A 15,448-nucleotide genomic window follows, 5' to 3' on the forward strand; every position below is an offset into this window, starting at 1 on the left:
CTTCTGGAATGCTGGTGCTCTTGTTAACAAACGGTCTTTCATATTCATATGTGTCATTCTTCAGGAATCTGCTTTGCACAGATTTTGTATTTAATCTTCTCTGTATGTGGCATTTATCCTGTTAAAATAGAAGCTCCTTTGGGGCAGACATGGTTTTATTTTTATCTTTGTATCTCCCGTGCCTGGCACATAATTGGTACTTAATTAAAGCTCACTCCTAGGGAAAGAGGTCCATACAATAGGATTCCAGGAGGCTCCTGCCACCAACCCAGCTGTCATGAGAAGGTAAATGAAGGTGGATCTCTTGAAAAAGCTGTTCCAATGCTCTTCCTCCAATCACATGGAAGCCCCCAAGATGTTACTGTTCTCTCATTCTGAAAGGGCAACAAGGCCTTGCAAACAGTGTCCTTGGTGTGGTTACCATCTTGACATGGGCCATGTGCCACATTATGGCAGATTAGTATCAGGCCAGGTGGACAAAAGCACCAACTTAACCCAGGGTCAGAACAGTGCCAGGAATTGCCACGCAGGACAATGGACAGAGATGCTCTGCCTTGAGAGTTCACAAAAATGAATTATAGTTTGTAGGGAGGGAAGCGGAGGAGTTCCATCCAGAACAGCTTCTAGGTACGTCCCTTTCCAACGCGCCTGCCATATAACTGCTAATGGATGTTCCCAAAACACAGATCTGGCCGTGGATCTCCCCTGACTGGAAGTCTCTCCACTGGCTCCCTACTGCCTCTAGAATAAATACAAAGTTCTCATCCTGGTATTAAAACTTGCCACGATATGGCCTTCGCTAACTTTTTCCCTCTCACTCCCCTTAATGTGTTTTGTTTAATCAAACTGGTCTAGTTTCCCCCAGTATTTAGCATCCCTTCTACCATCGCCATGGCCTTTGCACAAGCTGTGTCACCCACCAACATCTAGAATGCATTCTCTTCTGCCCTCTGCCTCAAAGAATCCGCAGCCTCCTGCAAAGCATAGATTGGTGGCCACGTCCTACCCAAGGGCTCTCTCTCTCTCTCTCTCTCTCTCTCTCTCTCTCTGTCTCTGTGTCTCTCTCTTGCTCGCTCTCACTCTCTCACTCTTGCTCTTTCTCTCTCTCTCTTTATACATATATATGTATATATAATTTTATATTTTCTCATATGTGTAAATGGTTATCTTCTGGTAGAATATAAGCTCCCTGAGGACAGGAACTGGTTCCTTTTTGGGGGAGGGAGGAGGAGGGCAGTACTTTTGCCTTTTTGTTCCCTATGGCTAACACAATACCTTCCACACAATAACTGCGTTAAAATGTTCGTGGACTTGAACTGACTCTGTAGTTAATAAACCATCTGTGGATGGCTTCTGATCAGTTTGGGGCTTTTTAAAGCTAAAAAGACACCAGCAATTCCTTTTTCCCTAAGCACGCATTACCACTACAACTCGGAACATTGTTGGTGCTGAAAAGATTCCTTGAAATGTTTTCCTGTTACCAAGGAAGGTGTGAGAGATGCTTATATACTTCAAACACAGCAAATGCAGGTGATAATAATAGCTTGAGGTTAGAGACTGTTCTCTGTACACACGGAATATTGAGTTGGACTGCTTGTGTTTAGACAGTCCTGAGTGAAATGTGGTCCAAGACATAGTGACTCTCAAGGAAAAAGAAAGTCCAAAGAGGAAGGAGTTTGGGCTCATTCATACCTTATGAAATTGTCAAAGATACTCCACTAAATCCAATTGTGGTTTGTGGCAGAGCCATAGCTGGGGCAGGGTGCCCAGAGCTATCTCCATTGATATTTAGAGGGTGCCATAGCATCAGGCAGGGGTCCATCCTCTCCCTGAACCTGATGCCCTCACCCCAAACATTCCTTTAGTAGTGCTGAAACCTTGCAGTGTCCTGGTAGAGCCTTTCCTCCCCGAAGGAGCAGCATTTTTCTGATTGAGTTGCTTACCCACCACTCACCACCCTGCACTCCACCTTTCCCTAGGTATAAAAATTCCTAACAACTCTGGTTCCTAACAGGCACACCATGAGACGAAGGACCCACAGCCCGGCCAGACTAGATTTGCTGTGATTTTTGAAGAATCAGGTCCAAGGACCAAATTTCAGATGGGTGCATTTTTTAATCTGCATCTCTATGTTGTAGAGAATTCAGTCAAAATGTGCTCATTGGATGCATTGCGACATGCATTTCTGTCATGTGCAGGACGGTTTAATTTAACATAATTATTGAGACCAGCTCCATTTAACCCTACGAGAAAATTGCAACTTGTCATAAGAGGGCCCGGCGATAGACCAGCAGCTTTCTCGTGGAGCAGAGATGCCTTGTTAGAATAACTTCCTCTTGCAAACACAACATCACCCCCAAGCAGATCCAAGTTCGGCGGTTGGATTAATTATCGTGAAAGAAACAGCGAACAAAGAAGTATAAATAAAAATATCTTCTTGCATCCAAAAAAGGGGGTAAATTTTAACTCTGCTGCATGACAGCAGCTGTAAGCAAGAATTACAGACAATAGTGTGGCTGAATGGATTAATATGCATTGGGTCTTTGTTACTAGAAATAGGCCTTGCTATTGTAAAGCTCTATTGGGCCTCTGCTCAACTGCAAATGTGGCTTCTCCTTCCTGTTTTCCCTTCAAATTTAGAGAGAGTTTCCTAGGAAATTCCATTGCTCCAAAGAGTCCAACAGAGTGTGACATATCCTAGTGCTGGGGGACCCTTTTCCTGAGATCTGCTGTTTGTCACCATGGGTTTGTAGCTCTCTTTTCTTGGCTTGATATGTTGACCACCTAGTCTTCTCGATGCAGGGGCACCAGAAGCAGGGTTAGGTGGCCTCATTGCTTGGTGATGGCCCAGCCTAAATTTATAATTCTTCAACTCCCACTCCATAGCTCCTGGTTCTCTCTGGGACCCCCAAAAAAAAGCCTAATCCCTGAGTGTTCTCTGTCTCTCTGTCTCTGTCTCTCTCTGTCTCTCTGTCTCTCTGTGTGTGTGTGTGTGTGTGTATGTATATATATCAGCCTTTCAAGTTGTTGAAGACAGTGATTATGTCCCTTCACCCTTCTATTCTCCAAGCTAAGCATCCCCAGTTCTTTCAACTGATTCCCAAGACATGGACTCAAGGCTCTCTACTATTCTGATTGTCCTCTGGATCTTCTCTAGTTTATCAGCATGCTTGCTAAAAGCTGTGTCCCAAATCGAATGCAGTATTCTGTAGGTGATCTGACCAGGCAAGGGAAGGGAGGAGGCATTTAGCTGTGACCAAGGTAGCCATAATGGGAGATACAATCTTTCAGCTCAGGAATCTTTTCCGAAATATAGAAAACCCTGGAACTCAACAAAAAGTGGTTCATTTCTCCAAAGCCAATGGCATGCAGACCAGTTTTGGTTTCTTCCAACATGTTTGTTGTTACAGAAGCTGCCACTAATGTTCTTGAATTAATCCTCAACGCCATGAAATTTCCATCAATAATAATTAGTTTATCTCAAGAGCTTTTTAAGTTCACACAGTATTTTCATCGTGAGCACCAAGGGACATGAATCTTCTCAACTCCATTTTACAGATGAAGATAGTGCAAGTTGCCTAAGGTCACATAGCTAGAGACAACCTCTCTAGGCTTCAGTTGTCCTGATCTGTAGGAGGAGAATAAATACCTGCTCTCCCATTGTCACAAAATTATTATAAGGCTAGAAGGAGGGACTCCAGGCAAAATGCTTTGCAAACATTAAAGCATTGACTATAGCCATGACAACTATTACTCTTCCTTTACTGAAGAGCCAGAGCACCATGCCATGACCAGGGGGCACATCTAAACCCAGACCCTCACCCATTCCAGCAGCTACTCCCCAGTGGTGCCCCACCATCAACAGTAACCCTCTTTGAGGTCAGGGCATCTTCCAAGGGGATACCTTGTCGGGGATGCCTCTCTCTCTCCCCATCATAGGATGTTTCAACCCATCACTTAAGACACTCCCCTTAGTCCTTGCTCAAGAGGAGGATAACTGAAGGCATCCATGATGGAGAACTCCTGCCTCAAAGGGATCCTAGGTGAGGACAGGGCTGATTGTGTGTGAACGTCATTGGGGCACTCATCTCTGCTGAGACTAAGCAGAACAGAGCTTGACAGGAGTATGATATGATATAATATGACATAATATAGCATAGCATATATTATACTCAGTTGTTTTTGTATTGTCTCCCCCATTAAAATGCAAGCTCCCTGAGGACAGGGATTATGTTTACCTTTCTTTGTATCCTAAGCACTTAGCACAATGTCTGGCACATAGTAGGTGCTATTTAAATGCCTAGTCTCTTCCCTTCCTACACTTTATGCAGAAATTCCTCTACTTCTTAGGTTTCTACATTACTTTTAAAGGAAAGCCCTTTTGTCTTTATTTCTCTTAATAATATTTTTTCCAATTACATGTAAAGATAGTTTGCATCATTCATTTTTGTAAAATTTTGAGTTCCAAACTTTTCTCTCTTCCTCTCTTCCCTCCTCCCTCCCCAAGACAGCAAGCAATCTGATATAGGTTATAAATGTACAATATGTTAAACATATTTCCACATTAGTCATATTGTACAAGAAGAATCAGAACAAAAGGGGAAAACCATAAGAAAGAAAAAGTGAAAATAATATGCTTCAATCTGCGTTCAGACTCCATAGTTCTTTCTTTGGATGTGGTCAGCATTTTCAATGACAAGTCTTTTGGAATTGTCTTGGATCATTGTATTGCTGAGAAGAGCTAAGTCTATCAAAGTTAGCCAATGCACAATGTTGCTATTACTATGTACAATGTTCTCCTGGTTCTGCTCACTTCACTTGGCATCAGTTCGTGCAAGTCTTTCCAGGTTTTTCCTCAAGTCCGCCTGCTCATCATTTCTTATGGAACAATAGGATTCCATTACATTCATATACCACAGCTTGGTCAGCCATTCCCCAATTGATGGGCATCTCCTCAATTTCCAATTCTTTGCCAGCACAAAAAGAGCTGCTATAGATATTTTTGTACATGTAGTTCCTTCTCCCTTTTTATGATTGCTTTGGGATACAGACCTAGTAGTGGTATTGATGGATCAAAGGGTTTTATAGCCCTTTGGGCATAGTTCCAGATTGCTTTCCAGAATGGTTGGATCAGTTCACAATTCCACCAACAATGCATTAGTGTTCCAATTTTCCTACATCTTCTCCAACATTTATTATTTTCCTTTTCTGTCATATTAGCCAATTTGATAGGAGTGGGGTGGTACCTCAGAGTTGTTTCAATTTTCATTTCTCTAATCAATTGTGAGTTAGAGCATTTTTTTTCATTTGACTATAGATAGCTTTAATCTCTTTATCTGAAAACTGCCTGTTCATATCTTTTGATCATTTATCAATTGGGGAATGACTTGTATTCTTAGAAATTTGATTCATTTCTCTATATATTTTAGAAATGAGGCCTTTATCAGAAACACTGGCTGTAAAAGTTGTTTCTCAGCTTTCTGCTTTCCTTCTAATCTTGGTTGCATTGGTTTTGTTTGTGCAAAACCTTTTCAGTTTAATGTAATCAAAATTAACCATTTTGTATTTCATAATGTTCTCTATCTCTGGTCATAAATTCTTCCCTTCTCCATAGATTTGACAGGTAAACTATTCTTTGCTCTCCTAATTTGCTTACAGTATCATCCCTTGTGTCTAAATCATGTACCCATTTCAATCTTATCTTGGTATATGGTGTGAGATGTCGGTCTCTGCCTAATTTCTGACATACTGTTTTCTAGTTTTCCCAGCAGTTTTTGTCAAATAGTGAGTTCTTACACCAGAAGCTGGAGTCTTTGGGTTTATCAAACAGTACATTTCTATAGTTGTTCACAACTGTGGGAAAGACCTTTTCTCAACTAATGTGGCATCTCCAAGACCCAAGAGGAGGAGGAGGAGGAGGAAGCCAAGGGACCTAGAAGTTAATCGAAAGGCGTCATGGTACCATTCAAACATATGGAGAATGTGTGGTAGAATCCCAGCACTATTCCTTCTTACTTATGGAACCTTAGGCAAATCACTTTCTTTTTCTGGGCCTCAGTTTCCCCAAACATAAAATGACGGATCTGGACTCCCTGACCTCTAAGTTTCCTTTCCAGCTCTGGATCGATACTCTTCTGATCTGGGTTGGAGTCCTGGCTTCAACATTTTCGAGCTGTGGAAGTTTCTAGGATGCCATTGACCCCTCTGAATCTCAGTTTCCTCACCCACAGAATAAGAGTAAAGATAGTCAGACTGACCACCACCCAGGGCTGTGATGACAGCCCTTTGAAAACCTCAAAAGACCATTTAAATGTAAGGGGTGGGCAGAGCCATGCTAGTGTGGAGGTGAGTTGCTGACTGACATCACCATTGGTACAATCCACAATGAAACCCAGTATTTAAGCCTCACCTTCGGTCCCTGATGCTACCCTTCCAAGACCTAAGAGTAGCCAAGGCTCATCTTGTGAAAAGGTGCTTGTATACCTACCTGGAAGGGGATGAGGGAGGAGAAGGGAAGGTGTGGCTGAACTCTTTGCACTCACTGGCAGTATCTTTTGGGGGGGGGGGGGGGGGGGAGTCGTGCTGTTGACGGCGGGGGGGGGGGGGGGGGGGGGGGGGGTGCAGATGATTTGGACAATGCATCCTGATGAGGAAGTCTGGCTCTTTCTAAAAGTGCAATGACCCAAGGCCACACAGGTTTGGTGCAGGGGAAAATCATCGGCATAATTAGACTTCATCGAGAAGAAAAGGTACAAAACAAACCCAACTATTACCCAGTCACCAAGTGCCCACCTCCCAAAGCTGCAGGGAAAGGATGTTTGAAAAGGAAGCTGCCTAGCACTCCACCTGTGGCACAGGAAACCACCTGGTTAAATTTAGAGCTTGGCCGCACATCCGCCCGCCTGAGCTGCAAGCACCTATGGCCTACCCCGAGCTCAGGTTCAATGAGCACTGACAGCCCTGAGCATTCCGAGTGCCTAGGAATGTGCAAAAAGCCATGTGGGCAAGCAAGCTGTTTTTGAACCAGGTGGTTAGAGATGTGTGAATGTCTCCTTACTGGAAGAATCCCCTCGGAGAAGGAGGTTTGCATGGAGTAAAATCCTTGACTTGTTTTTGTGCTGAAGATGTGGTCCTTAGACATACTTCATTTATTCAACATGTACTGTGTGTAAGAAGCTCCACCCCATCGCCCTCAAGTCTGGAGGAACTGCCTGCCAGGCTTCCTTTCTCCTGGGGGATGCAGAAGAGTTGGGGGGAGGGTATTTGTGTCAGAAAGCCTCAGCCTCAGCCTTCTCATCTGTAGAATGGGGCTGTAAAACCATCTACAGAGTTAGGTGATTGTGATGCTCAAAGGGGATCTGAAGGTCAAGGGAAATGCAAATGTAAAAGAATTCTTCTCAATGCTGGTTACTATCATTATTTTCCCACTGAAGCATCTCTTGCCATTTGTCAACTCTCTCCTGGTTCTCACAGAATCCCACTGATGGAAGGTTCTTCCAAGGTCATCCATTCCATTGACCCTCATAAAGAATCCACTCAGCCTTCATGGAATGAGGAAGGGGTGAGACAGGGACAGAGACAATGTGGGGGAGGAGAGAGACAGAGACAGAGGGAGGGGGCAGAGGCCAAATGTCAGTGCAGAAGCTTGGTTGTGTTTTTGTTTGTTTCTTTTGAATGGATCTGTGATTTTGTCCACAAGGGGACAGAAACTCTCTCCACCTCCAACGAACAGCAGCTCATCTGAACTTCTTGTCTTCAGGAGTTGCCTGGGACACTGATAAATTAAATGACTGGCCCAAGGTCACACAGCCAGCATATTTCAGAGATGGGATTTGAACCCAGGCCTCCTTGACTCCAAGGCCAGCTTTCTGGTCACTACACCATGCCATCTCTCACAGTACCAGAATAATTAACATATTCAACATATAATACAAAAAATAAAATAGAGAAAGTGAAGGCTTGGAAAATGAGTCCATTCCCATGCCCTTTTCACTGAACTCATCATGGCAAAGTTAGGCGTTGAGCAAACTTTTAACCCAAGCCATAACAGGCTCCATTCTATCAAACAAAATTCCATTTTCTCCATACATGGTCCCTCATGGTCCAAGCCCCATTGGCAGCCTATTAAGCATGTCCACAGGCTGTCTGCTGCTCCAGACAGAGCACTGGACTTGGAATCAGGGGAGCTGGGTTCTAATCCTGGCTCTACCACTTACTAGTGAGGAGGGATGGAGAGCAGGGAGCTGCCACCACTTTCCCCCATGGACTTTGGCTCCTCCACTTGGGAGGGTGGGGCCATGTAAACTGAGATGGTCTCAATAAATGTCTCCTGGGCTGTGGTACAGCCAGAGCACGTGGGGGAGAAGGTGAGGGTCATGATGGCCCCTATGGCAGCTGGCTGTCCTCTCCTCCAGAAGGACATCCATGAGTCTACCCTCATTCTAAAGACAGGAGAAAGGACTCTGGATTCCAAGGAGCTGGATTCTGATCCTAGCTCCTTTGCCTGCTCCAGAAAGTGAAATCGTTAAGTGCTTTAGGAACCTCAAAGCTCTATCAAAAGCCAGCCACCCGTGTGACCTTGGGCAAGCTTCCTCTTCTGGACCCAGGGCGCAGCCCTCCTTGGTGAACTCATGGCATCAATGGAGCGCCAGGTGACTGTGGTGGACTTCTAGTCCCACCCTATTATTTTTCAGATGAGGAAGCCAAGGCCGGAGAGAAGCGATGTGCCCAAGGTGGTCTGCCTTCCTGGGGTTTCAGAGAGGAGGAAAGTGACTAGAACGAGCCTGTCAGATTTGGAATCTGTCCCCAGATCCTCCTGCTCCAAAGCCTCGGGCTGAGGATAGATTTGAGGCTCCCTCCCGCCCCTCCAGCTCCAAAGGTGGAAGAAATGAGCAGGGCGGCTCAATGGCCGTGGCTCACAATAAAAACCTTTTATGTATCGGATCCCGCTAGTAAACAATTTAGAAAAGTGGGGGGAAGGGGGGCGTAAGGAAGGTGTGGAGAAGAGGGAAGGGGGAGGACCGCTTTCAAAGACAAGTTGAATTGCAGCTTTTGGGGAAAGAGATTGAAAAGACAAGTAAGCGTCCAGAAATTGGAAAAGAAGAAAAGAAATCCCCTGAATAGCTTTCTGACCTAAGCGGCTTCAAATAAGGTGTTCATTACCACCCGATTAGTGCCACCTACACAGGACAAAGTGAATTTCTTACCATCAGGTAGTAATAGGCCGGGCCCCTCAACAGCCAAGAAGCATTAGACTGGATTATCCATGAAGAGAGGATTAGCAAAGGAGACACCCCAGAATCCGGCAAAGGCGACCCCAGCGGGCCAGCTGGCTAATGTTTGGGATAATAATTCCAAATGTATTCAAATAAATTATAAGAAAGAAAAGACTCGAGGCAATAAAGGACGGCTTCACACGATACTGTATATTGTGGGTAAAATCATGCACATTTGCCGTAATCGCTCCTCCGGGGGCAAACAGGAAAGGCACCCCAGCAGAGAACCGAGGCATTGAAAGACGCACAAAGCCCGCTGTGTGCGTGCTCACTAGACTTTCGCTTTAGTATTTTTGTCAAAAAAATAGATTCCCTGCTTTGCGGGGGGGGGGGGAGCTATTCCCTAATAGATCTTCACTCCCTGTGTTGCTTGTGTCCGGGTTTTTGAATATAGGTTCGTTTTCTCTGATCAATGCGTATTGTTTGACCCACAGGGCTAAAATGGGAACTAAAATGTGTTTCCATGTGCTCGAGGCTAAAGTAATCCCTTCCCTTCTCCACTCACACGCTTAACTCCAGGTTTCCCTGGGCACGGCTTCTGGGAGGAGAAAGATACTTTTCCACCTTTCTCCCATAAGGAGGCTTACAGGATCTGTAGGCAGAGTTCTTCCTGTCTGTGACCTTGGACGGGAGACCAAAGCAGACAGGGCTTAACTCTACGATCTTTTCAAGGAATTCAACTCTTCCCCTCCAAGACTTGTATCAATGAAGTTTTTATTTTTTTAATTTTTATTGATAACCTTTTGTTTTTCCATCATTTTCATTTTCGAGTATATCCCTGCCCAGCAAGCCATGTCTGGTAAAAAAAAAAGGATAGAAAAAGAAAGAAAGCCGAGTCTTAGCAACTGTCCCCAGCCCTTCCCCTTCTCCAGGGCCAAGCTGGGTCCTTGTAACTAAACAACATCCAGACTGGGTTGGTTTTTGTTCTTTCCTCACCTGTCCTTGGAGTCACTGTATCCAGGGTTTTTCTGATTCTTCTTTCTTCACTGCATCCATCCGTGTATGTCTTCTCATGCTTCTCTCCATTCATCCTGTTCATTGTTTCTGATCCCACAGTAATAGCCATCACGTTTGTTAAGCAACACATTCACAGACCCCACCTGGTGAAGCCAGCCCTCAGTCAATGGGAATCTGCTTTATTTCCAGAGTTTGTTACCAGAAGAGTGCCACAAGGAATATTTTAGTGGAGATGCGACTCCTCTTTTTGTCTTAGACTTCCTTGGAGGATATTCCTAGCAGTAGAATTTCATTACAGTCATGTCTTTTTTTTTTTTTAAACCATAATTTCAAATTGCATTCCAGAATGCTCATGTCAATTCACTGTTCCGTCAACAATGTAGGACATCAGTGAAGTTTAGCCTAGTACCACAAATTCCAAGTGAAATGCATGGCCTGGCAGGTTCTAGGTTAGTCATTAGGAGGTGGCACAATGGACAGAGTGCCGGGTGTGGAAGCCCTGAGTCCAAATTCTCCCTCAGATGCTTCCTTGTTGTGTGACCGTGGGCCAGTCACCTAACTGCCATCTGCCTCAGTTTCCTCAGTTGTTATTGTCAGGAACAAGTGAAATAGTGGTTGTAAAGTGCTTTGCAAACCTGAAAGCATAAGTGAGTTAATGCTAATTTAAGTCCATAAGTGCTAGCTATTATTAATCTAGGGCCTCATCAACTTTATGATGAGCATTTTTATGTCACCTACTATGTGTCAAAGACTGTGCTAAGTGCCTTTTACAAATATTATTTCATATGGTCTTTACAACAACCTTGGGAGGTAGGTGCTATTATTATCCCCATTTTACAGTCAAGGAAACTGAGGCAGATAGCAGTTAAGTGACTCGTTCGAGGTCACACAGCTAGTATGTTTCAGAGCAAAAATTAAAACCCAATGTGCCTTGTCTAACTCTGGAGGCAGGGATGTGGTTATCCACCATACCACACTGCCTCTAAATAAAGTCACAGAACGAATGCGGCAGATAAAACCATGATGGAATCCTCAATGGAATATTCCAGAGGGCCTGCCTTGGATTCACTTTTTCTGTGTAGCAAACTTATCTTGCTCCCTGCTGTTCAATTGATGTTTGATTGGGTTGGTGATTAAGCTCCTGGAAGGCAGGAGAAATTTTTCTGTCTTTGTATGCCCAGTAATCAGGATGGTACCTAGCACACAGCAGGAACTTAATGAGTGTTCCCTAAATCAAAATGAACCAAGCGTTGTGTCAGGTAAACAGAAACATTCTTTTGTTGATGTTAAGTCATTTTCCAGTCATGTTCAACTCTCCGTGACCCCATTTGGGATTTTCTTGGCAGAGATCCTGGAGGGGTTTGCCATTTCCTTCTCCAGCTCTTTTTACAGATGAGGAAACCAAGGCAAGAAGGGTGAAGTGACTTGCCCAGGGTAACACAGCTAGAAAGTGTCTGGATTAAACTCAAGTCTTCCCAACTGCAGGGCTGGCATTCTATCCGCGGAGGCACCTTTTCCTATTAACATCACATTTGCAATAATGTCATTTTCACACACTGTTTATAATACAGGAGTATCCTTTCTTTGTGGGACGGATTGATAAAGTACTCAACATGCTTTATATGCCCTACCTTCCAGATGAGCAAACTGAGGTCCTGATGGGTTCATCAGCTTATCTAAGGGTACACTGCAAACCAATCATGATGGATGCTCTGAGTAGTGACAGAATGATTGCTTCCATTGCAGGCAGTGATTTGTAAATGATCCCCCTTGAAAACAACACTAACTTTGAGATTACTTAGAAAGCATGGGGTCCAAGACCTTGAGCCAGAAGGGACTTCGGCTGAGGCCCGGAGCTCTGAATGACTCGGTCAGACAGGACCTGCAGAATTTCAACTTAGATCTTCCGACTTCTGATGTGTATGCAAAACTGTCGTACACTTCAGGCGTATGTTTAACCTAAAATTAATATGATGATCATTAAACAGTTAAATAGCAATGATTTCTCTCGCTGCTTTAGAATTTAGGAGGTGGGGTGCTTCTGACTGCCCAGCTCTCTTTCTGAAAGCTGCCCAGGGGAGTGTGAGCTGGTCCAGATAAACTCCCCAGCAGCCCCCAAAGACATTTGGAGGCATCTCTGCTGGTGCCCTCCAAAGTCGGAATCTTCCTTTTAAGAAAAAGAGAGAATGCTGATTGCATTCTGGAGGTGTTGTTAGGGACTCTGATGGGGGCTCAGGGGTGATGGGAGAACAGAAGGACCTTGAACCTGGTCCCCCTCGTCTCCTTTTCCTTGACCTTGTCAGTCCGGCTTCTTTCCCAACATCAGAGGCAGCCTGAAGGAGGGAGAACAATCGCACTGCCAGGGGTCGGAGGTGGACAAATAAACCTCCTCCCCCCCTTAGTGATAGTGGAGAGCGTCTCTGGGTTACTGGATTACACTCGGATCAGACCTGAAGGGTTGAGATCATTGCATTGCAACACCATTTGGAGGCTCAAAGTCACTGCCAAGCAACATTTCAAGACAGGGACACCAGGGGTTCCCCAGAGAGTGCTGAGAACGCAGCATGGCATTTGGGACTCCTGGGTCTAGTTCCCTGCTCTGCCGCTCATTACTTAGCGCCCTGAGAAATCTCATCAGCTTCCCTGACCTTGGATTCCTCATCTGCCAAATGAGTACCAGAACAAGGGATTCTTAGCCTAGTTTCAAGTGAACTTCTAAAAAAATGTGTTTTCTTTATATAACTGTAGTATAACTGATTTCCTTAGTTGTTCTATGTGTTTTATTTTGTGTATTTATTTAAAAGCAATTCTTCTGAGAAGGGGTCCCCAGGCTTCACCAGCCTGATAAACACAAAAAAGGGTAAGGACCCTTCGGCTAGAAGATGCCTTCTAGCATTATCTGGGGCTGTCTGGCCTCCCTTCCACCTCTAATCTAGGAGTCTGGAATCTTCAGCTCCTACTGCAAAATCTGTCCAGTGAGTGGGAAGGCACTGGAGGAAGCCTAGGTCCTGATTCTATGGCAACTAGAGAGTCCGAGCAACAGAAACCTGGAGACGGAGAATTGCCTGTCCTGACTGACCACATGGGACTTTCCCCTTCTGGTGGTCAGCTGGAACAGACAGAGCCAACTTCTACATGATTAAAAAAAAAAAATGACTGCTATTCTCAGGACCTTGGGACTGACACCTGAAAGAAACCTCAGGAGCCTTTCCATACTCCTCCTCCTCTTACAGATGGGGAAACTGAGGCTCAGACTGATGAAATGATTTAGTCTGGCTTGAAAGTGTTGAAGAACTCTTGCAGGCCGCCATGAAGTTTCGGTGGAGGTGCTTAAACACTCTGGGTTCTATTTCATCAGTGGCCCAATGGGTATTCACCTTATGGAAATCAATTTTTAATGAAAAACATATAGTTAAGAATTTTTCAGAGCCAGGTCTGTCCGTGGAACACAGCAGAGATGACAAGGGTTTATCTGAAAACAACAATCAGGTAGCTGGAGCTTTGGCAAAGATCTCGGGTTGAGCGTTGGATAATTCTGAGTCTTTCCGGCAGGTGGCACTATTGTAATAAAAACAACACCAGTTCTTTCACATATCAGAAGGCTTTGGGGGACAGGGATGTAAGTTCTTCCTGTCTAAAGCCAGAGGATGGACAGAATCAATAATCTTCCGGTCAAAAGGCCCGAGCATCTGAGAGGAGATCCTCTTCTCAGGCCAATCGGGGAAGATCTGTGCCAAATGAATAGTATGACTCACTGGATCTGGAGTCCAAGGGCCTGGGTTCGAATGTTGACTCCCTGTGTGACCACTTTGTTTCCCTGACTCTCCTTTTCCTCATCTGTAAAAGAAGGAGCTGGCTCCATCGGCTTCTCCAGCTATAATCTTGTGAACCTCAGAGACGGAAGGAACCTCTGGAGCTTTCTGGTCCAATCTACATGAGAATCGCTTCTACAGTGTACCTACCCCACTAGGGGCCTTCCAGACTCTGCTTGAATACCTCCAGGGATGGGGAGCTCACTATCTTCCCAGACAACCAAGGACACTTGTAGGCAGCTCTATTTACTTGGAAGTTGTTTTCTTTCTATCCAGCCTAAATCTGCCTCTGCAATTTCCATCCAGTCTTTCTGGTTCTGCCCTCTGGGGGCCAACCAGAATGAATCTAAGCCCATCTTCCACGCAGCAGTCCATCAAATACTTGAAGGCAGCCTGCACGTCTCCACAAAGTCCTCTTCTCTGAGTTAACCAGCCCTGTTTCCATCAGGCCATTGGGTGGTGCAAAGTACACAGTGTTAGACTTGGGGTCAGCGAGATCTGAGCTCAAATTCTTCTTAAACCCTAGGTTTATCACCCTGGGCAAGTCATTTAACCTGTCTGCCTCAGTTTTCTTGCTCATTTATAAAATGAAGATATAGCACCTATCTTATAGGGTAGTTGTGAAGATTAAATGCGATAACAAGCCCTTTGAAGATCTTAAAACATTATCTAAATGTTCACTATTATTATTCATTGGTCCTTCTATTACAAGGTTTCTATTCTGTATACAATCCAGCTCATCAGTTTTCTCCCTAAAATTTGGCCCTGAGGACAATGCTTTAGACATGGTGTGAGTAGGACAGAAGACCCTGGGCTAACATCTTCCTGTCCTCAGCACTATACGTCTTTTAAAGCAATACAAGGAGTCTGCTGTCCTAAAAAACAAAAAACAAAAACAAAAAAAAAAAAACAAAACCCTCTGGTTTGGTGCTGTCCTCCACAATAAGAGGGGAGGGAAGATTTAGGAGGAAAGAGAAAAAAATGAGCTCATTTTCACACAAATTGGTCTTTAACTAGAACTCTCCTCCTGTATTTGTAAAGCTAATTATGGTTCAATTTCTCCTTCTCATTCTAGCCTGCTGAGAGTTTTCCGAAGGCTGACTTGTCATTGAATGTGTTCTCAGTCCCTTTGAGCTTCACATCATCTGCCAGTCGAATGCCCATGCTATCTAAGTCTGCATCCAAGTGGGGCTGTCTAGGGGTCCAGGACAGGCTTCCTAAGGCACTCCACTAGAGATTTCCCTCTAAATTGAAACAGATGTACTAATGACTGCTCTCTGGATCCAATCATTCAGCCCTTTCCAAATTATACCCAAATGTAAACTTGTCTATCCCACATCTTTGTTTGCAAGAATGACAAGAGAGATTTTGCCAAATGCTTCCTTGAAAATTGTACTAAAAAAA

The sequence above is a fragment of the Vombatus ursinus genome, unplaced genomic scaffold (genome assembly GCF_900497805.2).
Source record: "Vombatus ursinus unplaced genomic scaffold, bare-nosed wombat genome assembly UNPS02014799.1, whole genome shotgun sequence".
Classification (NCBI taxonomy): domain Eukaryota; kingdom Metazoa; phylum Chordata; class Mammalia; order Diprotodontia; family Vombatidae; genus Vombatus; species Vombatus ursinus.